Genomic DNA, 17113 nt, shown 5'->3' with positions numbered 1-17113 from the left:
TGATATGGACACGCAAAAAAACTACTTTAGCTTACGCACCCGAAAGCATCTTGAATTTTAGCCTACTCAAAACACACCTGCCTGCTAGCTTTGTTGTCTCGCTCTGACCGTCGCTGACGTCTCCTTGGACTTAACTGGCTGCCGTTAATGTGACGTAATGTAACAGTCTATGGTTAAGATGAACATCATCACTATTTTTAGTTAATTCATAAATATTGAAATAAATTGTAGATAGGACAATTGTACATTTTATTTTATTTTATTTTTTAATATTATTATTTTTGTCCCTCTGTCTGGGCCCCTTCCCACCAATCGGGCCCTAGGCACGTGCCTAGTTTGCCTTTGCGTTAATCCGTCTCTGCTTCCGGTACAGCAGAAATGCAAGTATCACGGCATTTAAAAAATTATTTTGACATCCCTAGTCACAGCTATGGTGGAGTGACCTGCTGATAACCAAAATACTGGCATTTTGGACCAATCGCTGTTATTATATGGGGAATTGTTCATTTGATCCAAAACAATGAACTAATCAAGATACAAACATCCTCTATGGTACGTCAATGAAAACACGAAGAAACCAAGAAATCTGCTTTTGTTTCTCTTTTCTTATGTCATCAGTCAGGAATCATTTGTATAGTGCGCTTCACAATACATATTGTTCCAAAGCAGCTTTACAAACAATAGCGGCTCACAAATCCTCTATACGCCCCAAGATGTTGAATGAGATGAGGAAGAAACCTCAGGAGGACTCTTCTTCCATCCATATTTTAAATTCTAATCATTTCTGTTCTGTAATCTCTTCTTGTCTCCGCTCTCCTGCAGTAGAGGTCAATATACTATATACTGTACATGACTCATAAAGGGATAGTTCACCTAAAGATAAAAATGCTGTTGTGACTTACTGACTTACTTTCTTCTGACGGATACACAAAAAAAGACCAATATTGGTACAAACAATACTGACTTTCATTGTATAGATGACAAAAGATAGATAACAACAACAACAAAAAACAGACAATCTTCAAAATATCTTCTTTGTTTCTTTTCAGAAATTCTGTGTTGCCTTTTTTATTTTTCTGGATTCTGTGATTTATGATTTAATATAATTCTATTCTATTTAACAATTTAATTTATCTCTTTAAAAGGGGTCATGAACTGAGAAATCAAAATTTCCTTCAGCTTTTGGCATATAAGAGGTCATTATACTATAAGAATATCCTGTACATTCCAAATACAGCTTTTATTGTTACCAACAAGCCCAGAAGACCACTCGTTGTGAAATGTGTCTATAATGTGTCCAGCTTATTTGTTTACAAGTTGCGCGCAACCCTGCCGTCATTATGTTAAGAACACCCACCAACTCTATACACGATATGATTGGCCTGACCAGAGTTTGGTTTTTCCAGCTCAGAAGTCTGTTGAGAGTTGCTAGTCTACACTCACGACAAAATAGATTTGCTGCCACTAGGGTGCGTCTAGATTTCTAGGCTAAGAGACGGCCTCTGCAGAAGAAAACTTTGACTTTGGCCCCGCCCACTGGCGTGTTAGCGAGATGACGAGGAGAGACGAGCGACAGGGATACTGGACTAAAAATAATATTATCTTCTAAAGGATCCTAATGCTGTGGTTATTTTACTTATTTTCAATAATGTAAATGTCTCATTTGAGCATTATTTATTTGCAATAGCTGGAACAGTCAATCAAACATCGAGAGTTTATCAGTGACTGAGTTCTGGACTTGTGGCAAAACTAATAATAATTTAAAATAATCTAAATAATAAATTAATTAATCTCTTATTTACATTGTGTTTGCACTGTTAGTTATGATGAAATCATTCTTTAGTGTGCAGAAATTGAGCTGCAATGATGAGATCACTGGGGTCATGTGCTCAACATGTCTGTGATCGGCTACAATCATAATCACTGCAAACTTCTTATGCCACAATCTGAATACAATGCCATAGATCTAAATACATATAATGCTATAGTTAACCTTGTGAGCTGTAATAGTAAAAATGAGCTAAAAGTTTTTTAAAGAGTTTAACATGTAATACTATTTCATGTGCAAAGATGTCAGCCAATCACAGCAGTGGGCGTTTACACTGTCTCACAGCAGACACGCCCCTTCAAACAGAGCGTTCAAATCAGAGGATGAAATCGGGGCAGGAAAACATGTCTTTTATTTCTAAATCAGGACAATTCTTGATGTAAAAATAATAAATTATAATAAATATTTATTAATAATTCCACAATTGAACAATTACACACTTCACCTTAAATTATATTAATTGGATGCACATTTTCTCATTGTATTCTGATGTAAAATACATACTTAAAATATAGGAAGTGGCTATTTGCACTAAGTGTAAATCGAATCTAGTTGCTATTTACACTAAGTGCAAAAAGTGATAGATACTATTTACACCAGGATTTAATAGCAACTAGATTCTATTTACACTTAGTGAAATCAACATATTTTCTTAGCAATAGATGATATTTACACTAAGTGCAAATGGTTGTATATTCTATCTCAATTCAATTCAATTCAATTCAATGAACTTTATTGTCCCCAATGGGGAAATTTGTCTTGGACTCTGGTGCCCACATACACATATACAATGATCAAAAACATAATACAAAAAAAAAAAAAAAAAAAAAAAAAAAAAAATTACATACATGCTACTTATTTAAAAGTCTAATTGACGTTGGTAAACGATTTCTTAAAACGATTATATTTGCACATAGGCATCCTATATCTTTTGCCAGAAGGCAACAACTCATATACTGCACTTAAAATATGTGAAGAATCAGATACAATCTTGGTAGCTACACTGATGACCGACTGCTCATATGAATACTCCAATGATTGGTATTGCCTTTTTCCCATAATTCTCATTGCCATTTTTACCAGACGAGCAAGTTTAGCTTTGGACTGAACTGTAATATTGCCAACCCACACAGTATATCCATAGTGTATTACACTTTGAATTACAGCCTGGTAAAAGATGTACATTATTGTCTGTTCTACCCCAAACAATCTTAATCTACGTAAAAAATGTAAAATTGCACACGACAGCATACACTATCCACTTATCTACTAAGTAAAAACTATGATATATTCTATTTACACCATATAAAACGTCCCTGGTTACGACTGTAACCTTAGTTCCCTGAGAACAGGGAACGAGACGCTGCGTCAGCTGACGCTATGGGGAACGCCTCCAGCGTGACCGGTGTCTGAAACGTTTATCCAATCACATCAGTCCTACTGACCGGCGACAGCCTCTGACGTCATAGACGTGCGACCAGGAAGTATAAAAGGGCGCCTTGCAAACACAACCGCATTCAATTCGTCTGAAGGGACTGTTTACAGGCAGGCAGGCCCCGAGGTATGGCAAAAGTGACGCAGCGTCTCGTTCCCTGTTCTCAGGGAACTAAGGTTACAGTCGTAACCAGGGACGTTCCCTTTCGAAAGGGAACTCGAGCTGCGTCAGCTGACGCTATGGGGAACGATATACCCACGCCGCCATGCCGAGGGGAGTGCATGCCTACTGGCAGTGACCACTGTCAGGACAAGCAAATTCAACTGAAATGCCTGAACCACTCCCCCTCTGGTCACATTAGGCTGTCAGTGACAGCATTCCCTACGGTCATAGCCCGAGCTGTGGCCTTGGGGCACCTTTATGTACCCTACCCTGGCCGCTCAAAGGCCTGGAACCAACCTGTTCGACAGAAGGGGTTCCTTTAAGGGAATGTGGCTAGGGGACCCGAGGGCGCCCCAGCCAGTCACTATTCGGGAAGAACTTCACCGAATGCCACCAGGGAGGCTTGACCTGGCGTCACTATGCGGGACGCTTCCGTCTGCCAGCCCAGTCTGCTAACAACAGAGCCTCTGGAAACTCGCCTCTGGAGAGGCATCAAGCTGAGGGACTGCGAACTGGCAGTGTCCGCCTCAGGCCGGAACTCAGAGACGGGCTATCCTGGAGAACAGCGCTCAGCGTAATGCTTTCCCACCCTTGCTAGCGAGGGGAGTCAGCTGCTCAATCCTAGGATCTACCGAGCACATACATTACAGGGGTGCTCAGGAGGCCTGAGAAGGCCTACAGGCTGATCTCACAGGGAGGCCCCGAGGGGCCTACGACCAACTGACCAGGCCCAAGCGGCCGTAAGCTCACAGACAACCCTCCTAAGAGGGGAGCTCTTAAGCCTGCCTGGTAGGTACCATGCTGTAGGCAACCTATGCAGGTCCCTGTCCTGTAAGGACCGCATAGCAGCAGTGTAAACTCGTCGTGCTAGAGTATGCACCTGCCATCAGGTGCTGCCGGCTAGAACCGAAGCCTGACGGCAGGAACCACTAGCTGTCAGCTTGAGTTCCAGTTCTGCTCCTTCCAAGGAACTCGTTCCCCCAGGGAGGCCCCGCAGGGCCTACTACCTGCCAGGCTACTCGTAGCCGGCACTTCGGCCGGGGAATGACCTCAGGGCGGCCTGGTGAGGCCTGCTACCTGATAGCAGATCATGCTAACCGCCCCGGCTAGCAACCATGCTCCCTGCTCACCTTCCGGGGAGGCCTAGCGAGGCCTAACCCCTGTCACCCAGAGGCCGAGGCCCTGGCCCCCCCCCTCAGGGGAAACCCGATGAGGCCTGCTGCAACCCAGCAGGCCCTCCGGGAGGCCTGGTGAGGCCTGCTACCTGCCATCTGGTGACTGGAGCCCGGGAGCTGTTATCCAGCGCTGGTTCCCTGGAGTACCCCCTCAGGGGAAGCCAGATGAGGCCTGCTGCATCCCAGCAGGCCCTCAGGGAGGCCCCGCGAGGCCTACTACCTATCATCCAGTGACTGAAGCCCAGGAACGACCCCTTGGGGGAAGCCAGACGAGGCTTACTGTTACCACAGCAGGCCCTCAGGGAGGCCTGGTGAGGCCTACTACCTGCCGTCTCGCACCTGAAGCACGGGAATACCCTCTCAAGGGAGGCCCGGCAAGGCCTGCTGCACCCCAGCAGGCCCTCAGGGAGGCCTAGGGAGGCCTACTAACTGGGCTTGTAGCCATGCCAGCGATGAATACTCGCTGGCAGGTCGGATGAATGCTGGCCGCTCCATGTCGGGCTAACCATGGCTGTCTGCTTGGCTGACGAAGCCTGTTGACGAGACAATACTGTTTGTGACAACAAAAGGGAGATTTTTTTTTTTTTTTTTACCATCCCGCACACGGGCCCCGATGTCGTCACTCCAACTAGAAGGCCCGTCGAGGCCTCCTGTTCAGAGACTACTGCCTGGACTGTCCGGGCTGGCTGCTCACAGCTCACAGCTGGCTTCATTCGGAGGCTCACAGGGTCCTCCCTGCGAAGCCCAGTCCTCCGGCAGAACCTACAACACAGACCTAATTGCATCGCCAGAGCGGTGTACTCAACACATTGCTCTTACAACCCCTTTAAGTAAGGGGAGTTCATTCCTTACCACACCAGCCCCGGGGAGACCGCTGCTATTTCCAGCAACCCGCAGTTTCCTCCAAGGCGTCGCCGTGGTGATGCTTGGCTTCCCAGGGGAGCATCCAACGCTGGGCCCTCAAGAGGCACACAGGTTGTGCGTGTCGCTCACCCCGAGCCCTACGAAAGGTGGAGCAAAAAAACACAGGGCAAATTATTGCAATATGCGAATAATGGTTACCACAGTCCCACATCCCTTGGATGGGGTAAAAGTATTTGGCCCAGATGACCCACAAACCTTACTTACCGCCTTACAGGCTAGGTTGCAAAACTATAATGCTCTCACCTTTTCCCATCTGTATTACCGCACCCCCGAGCGAAGACCCGGGGGCGGGCCCTGGCCAGGCGACTCTCACATGAGAGGGGGCTGAATAGGGGTTTTTATCATCCTGTAAAAACACAGCCTAAGCTATCTGCCTGTATACCAGTCTCTGCTAAGGCTTTCCACCATAGCAACTTAACATCCCAAGCCCATATCTCGAAGGTTGGGTACACATATCTTCGTTCGTGTGTTAGCCTACTCACCCTCGCGCTTACTTACGTCCGCAGGGGTTAATGCTACAACACTTGCCCTCCGGTGGCCCGGAGCTTTTAGCCGAACCGCTAGGGACACCCACTCTCGCTTAGTTTCCCTCTTGAAACATATTTCCGCGAAAATGAGCGGTAACCGCTCTCAACGCACTGAGAGAACACACCAAGTAACATGTTTACTTTACTGGCTTAACGTGACGGCTACTCTCCACTAGCGAGGCTAGCTCTCACCAGCCGTCTCACGGCTTCCTTAAATAAATCGTTCCGGCCACCAAACGGGGACACCGTACAACACACCCTCGGCGGGGAGCACACAGCATTTTAAGAACATAAAACGTCCCTCATACTGAGGCTTACCCGCTGTCCACCGGCGCGTGATGACATCCGTGCACAGGCATATACTCACAGTATCCATTGCGCGGACCCCGAGGGTTGTTTCCCGATGAGGCGTCCAACGCTGAATCTTCCTCCTCATGCCCACTCAGGGAAGCGGTCGAGTTTACTCAGACGACTCCTTTCACACAAGGAAAACGCCACTTTTCCGCTTCTAGTGCTTATGATAACTTCTCTATAAGCTCATAACGAACGCACCCCAAACCTGACGGGGGCGCCTGCTCACCAGACCAGACGGGCCGTCAGAGTCTCACGTCCGCTCATCATTGGCCCCGCCCGGCCTGATGTCAAGCGCCAAGGAAAAGGGTGGAAGGAAGGGCTCACCTACTACCTCCGCTTCGCCCTCGTAGGCGGAGTTTCCCCCCGCCTACGCTGGTTCCGGTCTTCGGCACCGGCACCCTTCCTCCAGTTCCGGGTGTCCCGCCTCTTTTGCGCCCTACTCCGCCATGGAGGGGGCGCCCGAGAGGCCACGCTCGCTCGTTGGTCTTGTCTCCGGTCCTCAGACCGTGACGTACCAGGGACACCCGCCTGCCTGGGCGCGGCCCGGACCTCAGTGGGATGCAGGTTTTAAAAGCCGCTGAGCGCGCCTTCGCCTCTCTAAACCTTCCCACCACCGCCTCGACGGAGGTGCCGAAGAGCTCAGAGGGCGAAACCGGGGCATCGAGGAGAAAGGACCTCTCTTTCCCCCCGATGTCCGCAAGGTTCAGCCACAGATGTCTCTCCGTGGCCACCATAGCCGCCATCGACCGTCCGATGGCGACTGCTGTTTGCTTGGTGGCCCGGAGAGCTAAATCTGTGGTGCGGCGGAGCTCAGCCATCGCCTCAGGGGGTAGGCCACCCTGGCGTTCCCCCTGATCGAGGTCCCTCAGCAGGTCGGCTTGGTAAGCCTGCAACACCGCCATGGTGTGCAGCGCCGCCGCCGCCTGACCTGCTGACGTGTACGCCCTGCCGTTTAACCGTGAGGTCGTTCTCAACGGCTTAGACGGCAGGGTGGGAGTTCTCAACGTCGATGCCCGGCCGGATGCGAGATAGTTCGCAAACGTCTCATCAACCGGCGGCATCGACACGTACCCCGCCTCGGCCACTCCCTCCACATCAGCGAAATTCGCCCGCTGATGGCGGAATAAGCGAGCCGAGAACGGGGTTCTCCATGCCCCCGCGATCTGCTCGTGGAGATCGGGGAGGAATGGAAGGCTCCCAAGAGCCGGGGGGTTATGGCCGGAGAGAAACCGATCGTCCAGGCGATTTGGACGAGCGGCTTCTCCCCTAGCGTGCCGCCACGGCAACTGTAGCCGCCCGGCAGCCCGCTCCATAACCTCCAACAGCTCCCCGTACACGGGGCAGGATGGCTGGGAGGGTTCGGCCTCGGCCGCTTCACCACCCTCCACTTCCATCCCTTGCTGATGCGGGAGCTCCTCGGCCGACGATAAGGAGGAGTTATCACCCAACTCCTCCTCCGGCGGCCGCCCCTCGTGATCTGGCCCTTCGCCGAGCACAACCTCCGTCTCTAGACGGCGGGCCAGATCCAGCTGGGAGCCCCAGGACATAAGTCGCCGCTCGGCCTCGGCCGAAGCGGGACCACTCCCAGCCGCTGGACCCTCTTCCCTCGAGAAGAGGGCCAGACGAGAGCGGAGCGTCTTCAGTGACAGACGCTCACAGTTCGCACAGGAGGCACTCTCCTCCAGCACCTCCCGTGCGTGCTCCTCACCCAGGCAGAACACGCAGAGTGTGTGTGTGTCCTCAGGTGTGAGGAACCTGGGACCCATATGGAAAAGTCTTGCTAAAAACATATGTGATTCTTATATGTTCCAACAGAAAACTATAAGGATCATATATGCTGCAAAAACCACATATACAAATTGTACAATATTCATGTATTTTCAGTCATATATGTCCTACACTGTAAAAAAAATATATGCTGGATTGTGTTAAATACAACCCCTGCAAATCAGTGAGATTTTACTTTAGTAAATTAATTAGCAAGTAAAACGAATAAAAATGGGTAACCCTAACACAAAGAAAATATTTCCTTATATATGTGAATGATAAATATATTAAATTATTTAACTGCATATTAAAAATATACAGGATAAATATATTACAATATTTAATAATACATGAGGAATTGCTGCTTTCAATTAGAAAATTATGTGACAATATATTTACTTATATATCATAATGTATGTCATTTTATTTGATGTGCATGTGATGATATACCCAAAAATATATTGAACAAAATAATATATATTACAAAATAAAAGGAACTGTAGTCCGTTACTGAGAAAGTGCTATTATATTACAGTTACTTATGAAAATGTTAACAATTACAAAGGGTTATATATATATATATATATATATATATATATATATATATATATATATATATATATATATATATATATATATATATATATATATATATATATATATATATATATATATATATACACACACACACATACAGTTAACAATAACACAACTCAAGCACACTGGCATGTTCCTACATATTAAGCAAAGAGCTGTAACTGCTGAAAAGTGCACCAACATTATTGTTAATAAAAGTAACAGTTTTACAGTTTTTTTTAAATTGAGCAAAACACATGAAATAACAATTAATTTTAACATTTAACCTCCTTTAAATCAGAAGTAAAGCATGATGGGAAGTAGAAATTTGTTGTAGCTCATTCTGTAAAAGTGTTTATGTGTTTGTACATGCATTCACATTAATATGGGAAATTCAATATACAGTAAGGCTACACAATAAAGGATACAACTTAATGGATATTACATGTAATACTATTTATATCTTAATTACTAAATATTGTATGTGTTAAAATATAGCCATATTTTATAAATAAAGTCAATATGCATACATTGCAGTAGCTATATTAAAAAAGGCTTTAGTTTCCTTTATTCCAAATATTTCCTTTAATATAGGCTATTTTGCATATAATTGCAGTATATTCCCATATATTTGTTTCGTAATGTTCTACCCATACAAACTATTTGTTAACAGCAATATCAACAATATTAAAAAAAATAATAATTAAACACTCACTCTAAGCGTTAGGCTTAGACGATGAAGATTTCTGTAACAAAAATAGCCTTAGTTCTGTCATCGCAAACTGCGCATGCGTCAACGCGCCGCGGCCAGGCGGAAATCAATCGCGGGTTCTTGTTGTCCCCGTGATATGATTGCCTCCCAGCGGGACCGCGAAGTGTCGAGCTCCAGGTAAGATTTGTGTTTGTCATGTCGTTCTCAAGGCAAATGTTAACTTATTTAATGGCAAGATTTGCTAAAAGATTTGTAAATTGTTCGTTTCTGTTATCATGTCGGTGCCACAGCCTTAGTGTTAGGTAACGTACAGGTAACGTTAAGCCTAATTATGCTGCGCGCACGTGCAAAAATTAAATTACAAGTATTTAATGTGCAAAAACAAGTGAAAAATGCTTATATTTGTATTAAAGTTATTAAACTATATGATTGGTCTCATCATTTGTTAGTCCCTTTGAATAAAAGCGTCTGCTAAATGATCAAATGTAAAACACAACTATTCTAGTTGTAACTATGTAATTTGGTAACTAAGTTAAACCCTAAAGCTCATGGTTTGCATAGATAACGTTATACAACGATTGTGTGACACAGTGAAAGCTGTGTGACACTGACAAAACGCAAAGGTTAGAATAAATGTAATGTGATTTGTTTACCGGTATGTTCCTTTTGTCATCATTAATAGTCTATTTTGTGCCAATTCACTTTAAAAGAGTTAATGTTTTAGTGAACTTGAGTTTGCAAATTGCTGTAATGTAGTTAAAATATAGCTAAAATATAAACTTCTATAATTTGCATTCATGTAACTGCAACATATATGAATCTAAATGATGTACAATATTACAATTTTGTAATAGAAAGTAAGTAACTGTATAAGAATATATTGTTATACTGGAAAAAACATTATAATGAAACGTGTTTCTAATATTCATGTATGGGGTGGTCAAGAAGATTTTCTTTTTCTTCCACAGAAAGATCTTCATGAAAACATTTGAAGACCAAGCAAGAAGAACAGGTTCAGCCACAGACTGTTTCATCCCATCAGGACTGGTTCAGTTCTGAATGGGAAGTGTTGAAGACGTTTATGTAATGTGAGTTGTAAGACTTGAACTAATGTTAACAAATGAGACTTTATTGTAATGTATTAACTAACATGAACTAACAATGAGCAATACATTTTTACAGTATTTATTAAACTTTGTCAATTTTTAACGTTTAGTTCACCCAAAAATGTATGTTGTTAAAATGACCCTCATGTCGTTCCAAACCCATGAGACGTTCATTTATTTTCAGAACACAACAAATAAAGCTTTAATATGTGTACTATAATTACTATGTGAAATAAGTTAATATAGTAATTGATATAGATACTGATATAGATATCCATATTTATAACCTTATTGACTAAAATAACCAGCTCATGGCAGACGACTTGCGACCAGAGAGTGACCTGAGTGATGCGATGTAGGAGTAGCGTAAGCTTCAACGTCTCTCTGGGCAACAAAATCAAGCGCTTCTCTTTTATCGAATCCTCTTTAAATTCAAATTCGTGACCAGTGTTTTGTTTTCCTCTATTCTCTGCATAACCGCATTCATCAATACATCATGCTTCAGGTCAGAGGTCACTCTTTTGGTGTAAGTAGACCCGCACGGTTGACTGCCAGAAGATAGATATTTTAGTCTAAAGTCAAAAATATGGATATTTTTTTAATAAAAAATGCATAGCTTCTCTTCAGAAGGCCTTCATTAAAAGATTTTTTAAAATGTCCTGATAATTTACTCACCCCCATGTCATCCAAGATGTTCATGTCTTTCTTTCTTCAGTCGAAAAGAAATTCAGTTTTTTTGAACAAAATATTCCAGGATTTTTCATCATATAATGGTTTTTAGTTGCAACCAAAATACTGAAGGTCCAACTCAATGCAGTTCCACCTCCGTGTTTACAAAGCACTCATGTGAAGACTAATACAAATGCCCTCTAGCCAAAAAAAATAATATAAAACAATGATACTGGATGATTTTGAAGTTGAAAATTGAGTGTTTTTGCTAAAGGGCGTTTGTATTAGTCTTCACATGAGCGCTCTGTAAACACGAGGGCGGGACTTCTGCCTACGTCTATGTGACCATTTCCACGTGATTACGTCATCCTTGGCACCTCGCAGAGCTGAGCAGGTTGAAAAGTATATTCATTTTTTTAAATGACAGATCGTTTGACTAGATAAAACCCTGTTCCTCATCCGGGATCACACAGAGGCTATGAAGCCCTTTGAAACGGCGTTGATCTGGACCTTCAACATTTTGGTTGCAACTGAAAAGCATTATATGATGAACAATCCTGGAATGTTTTCTTCAAGAAACGTAATTTCTTTTCCACTGAAGAAATAAAGACATGAACATCTTGGATGAGATGGGGGTGAGTAAATTATCAGTCAATTTTCATTTTGGGGTGAACTAATCCGTTAATTATCTTTGATTGATGGCCATGACACTGTGTTCAGTGTATTTTGTTGTTGTTTTTTGGGTTTTGTTTTTTTCCTGAGCAAAGTTCAGTTTGCTATCAAGTTGGAATTGTAAATTACTCATGTGGAGTATAATTTGATTATTTTATTTTGTGTTGAAATAAAAGTGTTTCCATCACAAATTTGTGTATGTCATTGATTGAAATCATATATGGTTAGTATATGCAGAGATGTAATATTGACTGAAATCATGTATGATTATTATATGTAGTTTATATGTATATTATATAAACTTGAAGAGCTAACACACCATTTCCCTATTAAAAAAATATGAAATCTGTATAAAAACCATATAAACAAATGACACAAAATATAAATAAATCCTATATGACTAGCATATGATTCAGTATAAGAACTTTATATGATTTGTATATGAATATCATGTATTTTCTACTAATACCATATACCATTGCATACAGTTTACATGTAAAACTTTTGCAGGATTCATACATGACCCAAAAGTTTTCTGTGTGTTTTTTAGTATGAAATGGGCCATAAACGGTCTGATTTTGTGTATGACATATATGGGACTTACATTAAACATATAAGATAATTCTGACTGATTTAAGTAAGGAACATATATGGTCGCATATATGAACCATATAGGTTTTTTTCATATGGGGACACGGGTCTGCACACTTTCTGAAGCCGTGCTTTGACTTGTGCGTGCGCTTAGACATGATGCTTTTTTCCTCTCGAATCAGACAAACAGTCCCTGAAGACGAATTGGATGCGGTTGTGTTTGCAAGGCGCCCTTTTATACTTCCTGGTCGCACGTCTATGACGTCAGAGGCTGTCGCCGGTCAGTAGGACTGATGTGATTGGATAAACGTTTCAGACACCGGTCACGCTGGAGGCGTTCCCCATAGCGTCAGCTGACGCAGCTCGAGTTCCCTTTCGAAAGGGAACTAGCAGTTCTTTGTCATATAAATAGTAATTATTACTTTTTATTATTTATGCATCTCAGTTGTTGTACATTAACAGGATGCAATAATAACAGTGTGAATTATTATTTTTATTTAAACTATTAAATGGATGCTGCCGTAAAGGGATACTAAAAGCCCTCCCTACACCTATCCCTACCCAATAAATGCTTTTATTATAATTAAATATTTTGTTAGGCACTTTATTTCCACATTTAGAACATTTTCTTAATTTTTATTGAAAATAAATGCCTTTCCCATGTGATTTGTGATGAGAAAAGAGAGAAGAGCCAGTTCTGCTAAAGGCCGATTCGACCTTTGTTGATCTAGCCTGACAAGCCAGACCCACATCAAGATGTTTGGTCTGGAAACTCACCATTGACAGGGCGCAATCCGAGGGGCGGGATAAACGGTTGTCTTTCAAACTCCGCTCGCTGACAGATTAAACATTCGCTGTATCCGGTCGGCAAAACTCTGAACACATGTTCCCTTTTTAAGAATGACTTCAGTGCCGTTCTTTGTTCTTTTCTCAGAGAAAAGCTTAACTCCAAGTCTTCCAGGATCGCAGTCAAAGCTGATTCGAAAGACCGGCGCCGTTCGCCAGTTTCTGTGTTTACTAGAAGCACGCAAACGCAACTCGGCCGTCGTCATTATGGCCCCGCCCGCCGACTCTATACGATGTGATTGGGCCGTCCAGATTCTGAGGAATACAGCTCAGAAGGGTATTGAGAGTTCCTAGACGACACTTGCGGGCAAATTAAATTTGCTGCCGCTAGGGTGCGTCTAGATTTCTAGGCTAGTGTTGATCGTGACAAAATAATGATTTATTAGCCATACGCTTTACTGATTATGCCAATGAGGATGTTGCATTAAGAGCGATTCTTTAAAATCTTGTTTGGCACAGCCAGGCATTATTAGTCGGAGCTAGTGCGAATAGCACTTGCAAACAATGCACGCTATTTGCACTTAGTGTGAATAGAGACACTCCGTAAAATACATAGCTACACCTTTGTCAACAAAGTCAAAGCAGAGCAAAAACAGAACAAATTATTGCTCTGCTTTGCATCACCAATCTACATCTAAATAAAGTTTAGATGTAGTTCTTTAAAGCTTAAACAAACTCTGATTAAGCAAATGATTATCATGGTTATCAGTACTGTAGAAAATGTCCATTAAACAACATTCTTTTCAACTAACCCTTCATCTACACCTAAAATAAAAGGACTGATAGAAGAAGGACAATGAAAAACCTCCTGGTGTATGGTTAAGGCAGAAGTGTGCAACTTTTTCAAAAAATACATTATCTGAGGTTAATGTCCAGAGACAACTACAAAAACAAGTCATTTGTAGGCTGATTTCCCTGAAGGTTGTAAACAATAACTCTGTTTGTTTGAGCATCTCAATAAAGAAACATTTAGCTCTGTTTGGCTGACCAATGGCAGATGAAGAATGTGCTTACAAAGCTGTTCAGAACAATCATTAGTTTTGCAGAAATTCAACTGCAAACCGGCATCAAAATCTCTTAATAAATTACATTGTGGTCAAATTATCTTGTATTTCCAACTGGAAAGTTGTTTCAACCTCATAAAGCTCATTAGCAAGCAGCCGTATTACCACAAACAGGCCTTTGAGAGGTAATTAAGTAATACGCACAGTCAGTATAGAGACAGTTTTGACACTATATATAATCTGTGCAGAAGTGTGGTATTAATAGTATAGAGCAGTGGCTTTGCTTCCCGCGAGTCCTTTTGTTTTGTGCAGCAAGTCGCTTCTAAAGCGTTTGAGGCTGGTAGATTCACCGCCTCATGAGGTATAGTTTCTGTACCAGCGTGCAGGGAAAAGATAAAGGAGAAAATCTCCTTTGCCTTTTTTAAGGAGATCCATCTCAACTCCTTTTCGCAGGAGATGACCTGGCAAAAACGCTACTATTTAGAGATTAATCTCTTACATTAAATCTAAAGATTAACATTTACAGCTGCATGACATATTCACCGTTTAGCATTCCTGGGAGTGCATGGGACGGGATGCAATGGCTGATGTTGAATGATAAACTCAACAGGGAATTCCCATGATTCATTCTTCAGGGAACGCTGCACATTTTCCCCATCCACTGCTGCATGACATGTGTAAAATAAAAGCAATGATGGGAAAGTGATGGATGCCATTGGGTGGATGGCTTCATTACATGTTGACACTTCCCAGATAGAATGTCCTTAGAGAACCTATTCGGACTGTTTTGCGCATGATTGATAGGTTTTATTAAGAGATGTGGAAATATCATTTCTGAATCTGTTTCTAAAGCAGCACATATCATAAGAAGAGTGAACCAGACAGCATGATTTTCATTATTATTTCATAGGGCAGGTGTTGTGCATTTTTAACATTAACATATAAAGTGTTATGCAGTCTATCTTACGGGGTGTTCAGATACTACAATACAACATATTCTTGTATGTACACAACATTACATTTTCTGTATATCCATTGCATTTGAAAATACAAAAACACATCTTATAAAACAGAGCCCTGAAATACTAAATCCCATAATGCAAAGCATTTGATTCAGTGCTACATTTATTTCATTAGATCAGACTGACAAATAAAAATAGATGCAAAATAAATGGAAAACAACAGCTTATATAAAACATAACTGGAATAGGCCTACTCCATTTTGATTGGGTTAATCATACAATTCTGTGGTCAAATTTTTGTTTGTATAATGATAATAAATTGCATAGTTTACATAATCTTAAAAAGCAAACTTTTTAAAAAAACTAAAATTAACATGAAAATGAAGAATAAAAATGAAGGCTAATTCCAAATTCCAAACTATATCAAACCATACCACTTTATTTCAATGGTCCACTTCAGACATTTTCCTATCTTTGCCCTCACATCCCATTAGAGTATTAGTAGACTGTCTGCTTATTATTTTCTAACTATAATTGCAATATTACAAATATAATTATTTTGATGCCCCCTTAAAAGACATTCTACTGACTAGAAGTAACTTTTCCCAAACTCTCGCCTCACCCGTCTCAGTCTACTAATACTCTAATGAGAGTTAGTTGACAAACAGTTGCAAAGTTACTTATAATTATTAGAATGTTTAAACGGGACAATCCAAATAAATTGTAAAGTGTAAAATAAAAAAACAAAATAGCATTGATGTGGCATAGCATTGAGGTGACATTCAATGCAGCTGATCAAACTATTAAAGGAAGTGTATGTAAGTTTGTGGCCAAAACTGGTACTGCAATCCCTTTCAAATGACTGTAGAGCGGTGTCTCCCTCTCCCCCTCCCCCTGACTCGAGGTTGCCTATAGGCTGCAGGATCAGCAGGAACGTTTGTTGCTGTGGTAACTAGAGCAGATCTGGCAATCCAACATTTTTGAATTTGAATTTGAAATTAACATGATTTCTTAATGTCTAGCGACATATTTTATGATTATTTGAAATACTTTTCTTACATACAGTTCCTTTAAATGCTGTTGTGCTAGTATATTGCATTCATGAGTTAGAGCACCACCAGACAATGCAATGTGAGATTTTTAAACCAACCATTTCTACTTGAATGTAATGTAGAACCGTGGCTCTGCAAAGTGAGCGGAGCTCATCTCTGGCATGAGAATTGAGTTTTATTTAGCTAGCTGCATCCACACAGCCGCTCTTCCCAGACACCAATTGAGAAAATCACATTTTCAATTTGTCTGGCCATTTGTGTCAGAGGCAATTCTGAACTAATGGAGCCCTACAGGTGGTATAAGCGGGCGTTCAAGACATTGATGAATTTGGCTTAGCGGAGGTTTGTGTTTAATCTCAGGATTCTGTGACAGCCATGAGCGCTGGGCCTGCTAAGAACTTGCACCGTGGTTAATGACTTCAGCCTCTGTGTTGACGAGCAGTGGAATAAAACACTACATTTGACATTCAATACAGGATGAGAAATGTTCTGTAGCGTTCAGGTGTCACTCAGTAGAGTCAAGATGCTGACAGTGAGAGACAAAAACGCAATGTATGAATTGTATACAGAACTTACAATGGCCCCAAAAAGTATTGATAGTTGGATGTATATATAATACATCTTTTGACCTCCATGCCCCCTATCAGGACTCGGGACGTTATCTCCTGAAGCCAAATGTCATCTTCACCCTCTGAAACCACTGTGGAACGATGCAACAGCTTCATTGACTTTTTTAGATCTAAAGTCAATA

This window comes from Pseudorasbora parva, chromosome 3 (genome assembly GCF_024679245.1).
Source record: "Pseudorasbora parva isolate DD20220531a chromosome 3, ASM2467924v1, whole genome shotgun sequence".
NCBI lineage: Eukaryota > Metazoa > Chordata > Actinopteri > Cypriniformes > Gobionidae > Pseudorasbora > Pseudorasbora parva.
This window is presented reverse-complemented; position numbering follows the sequence as displayed.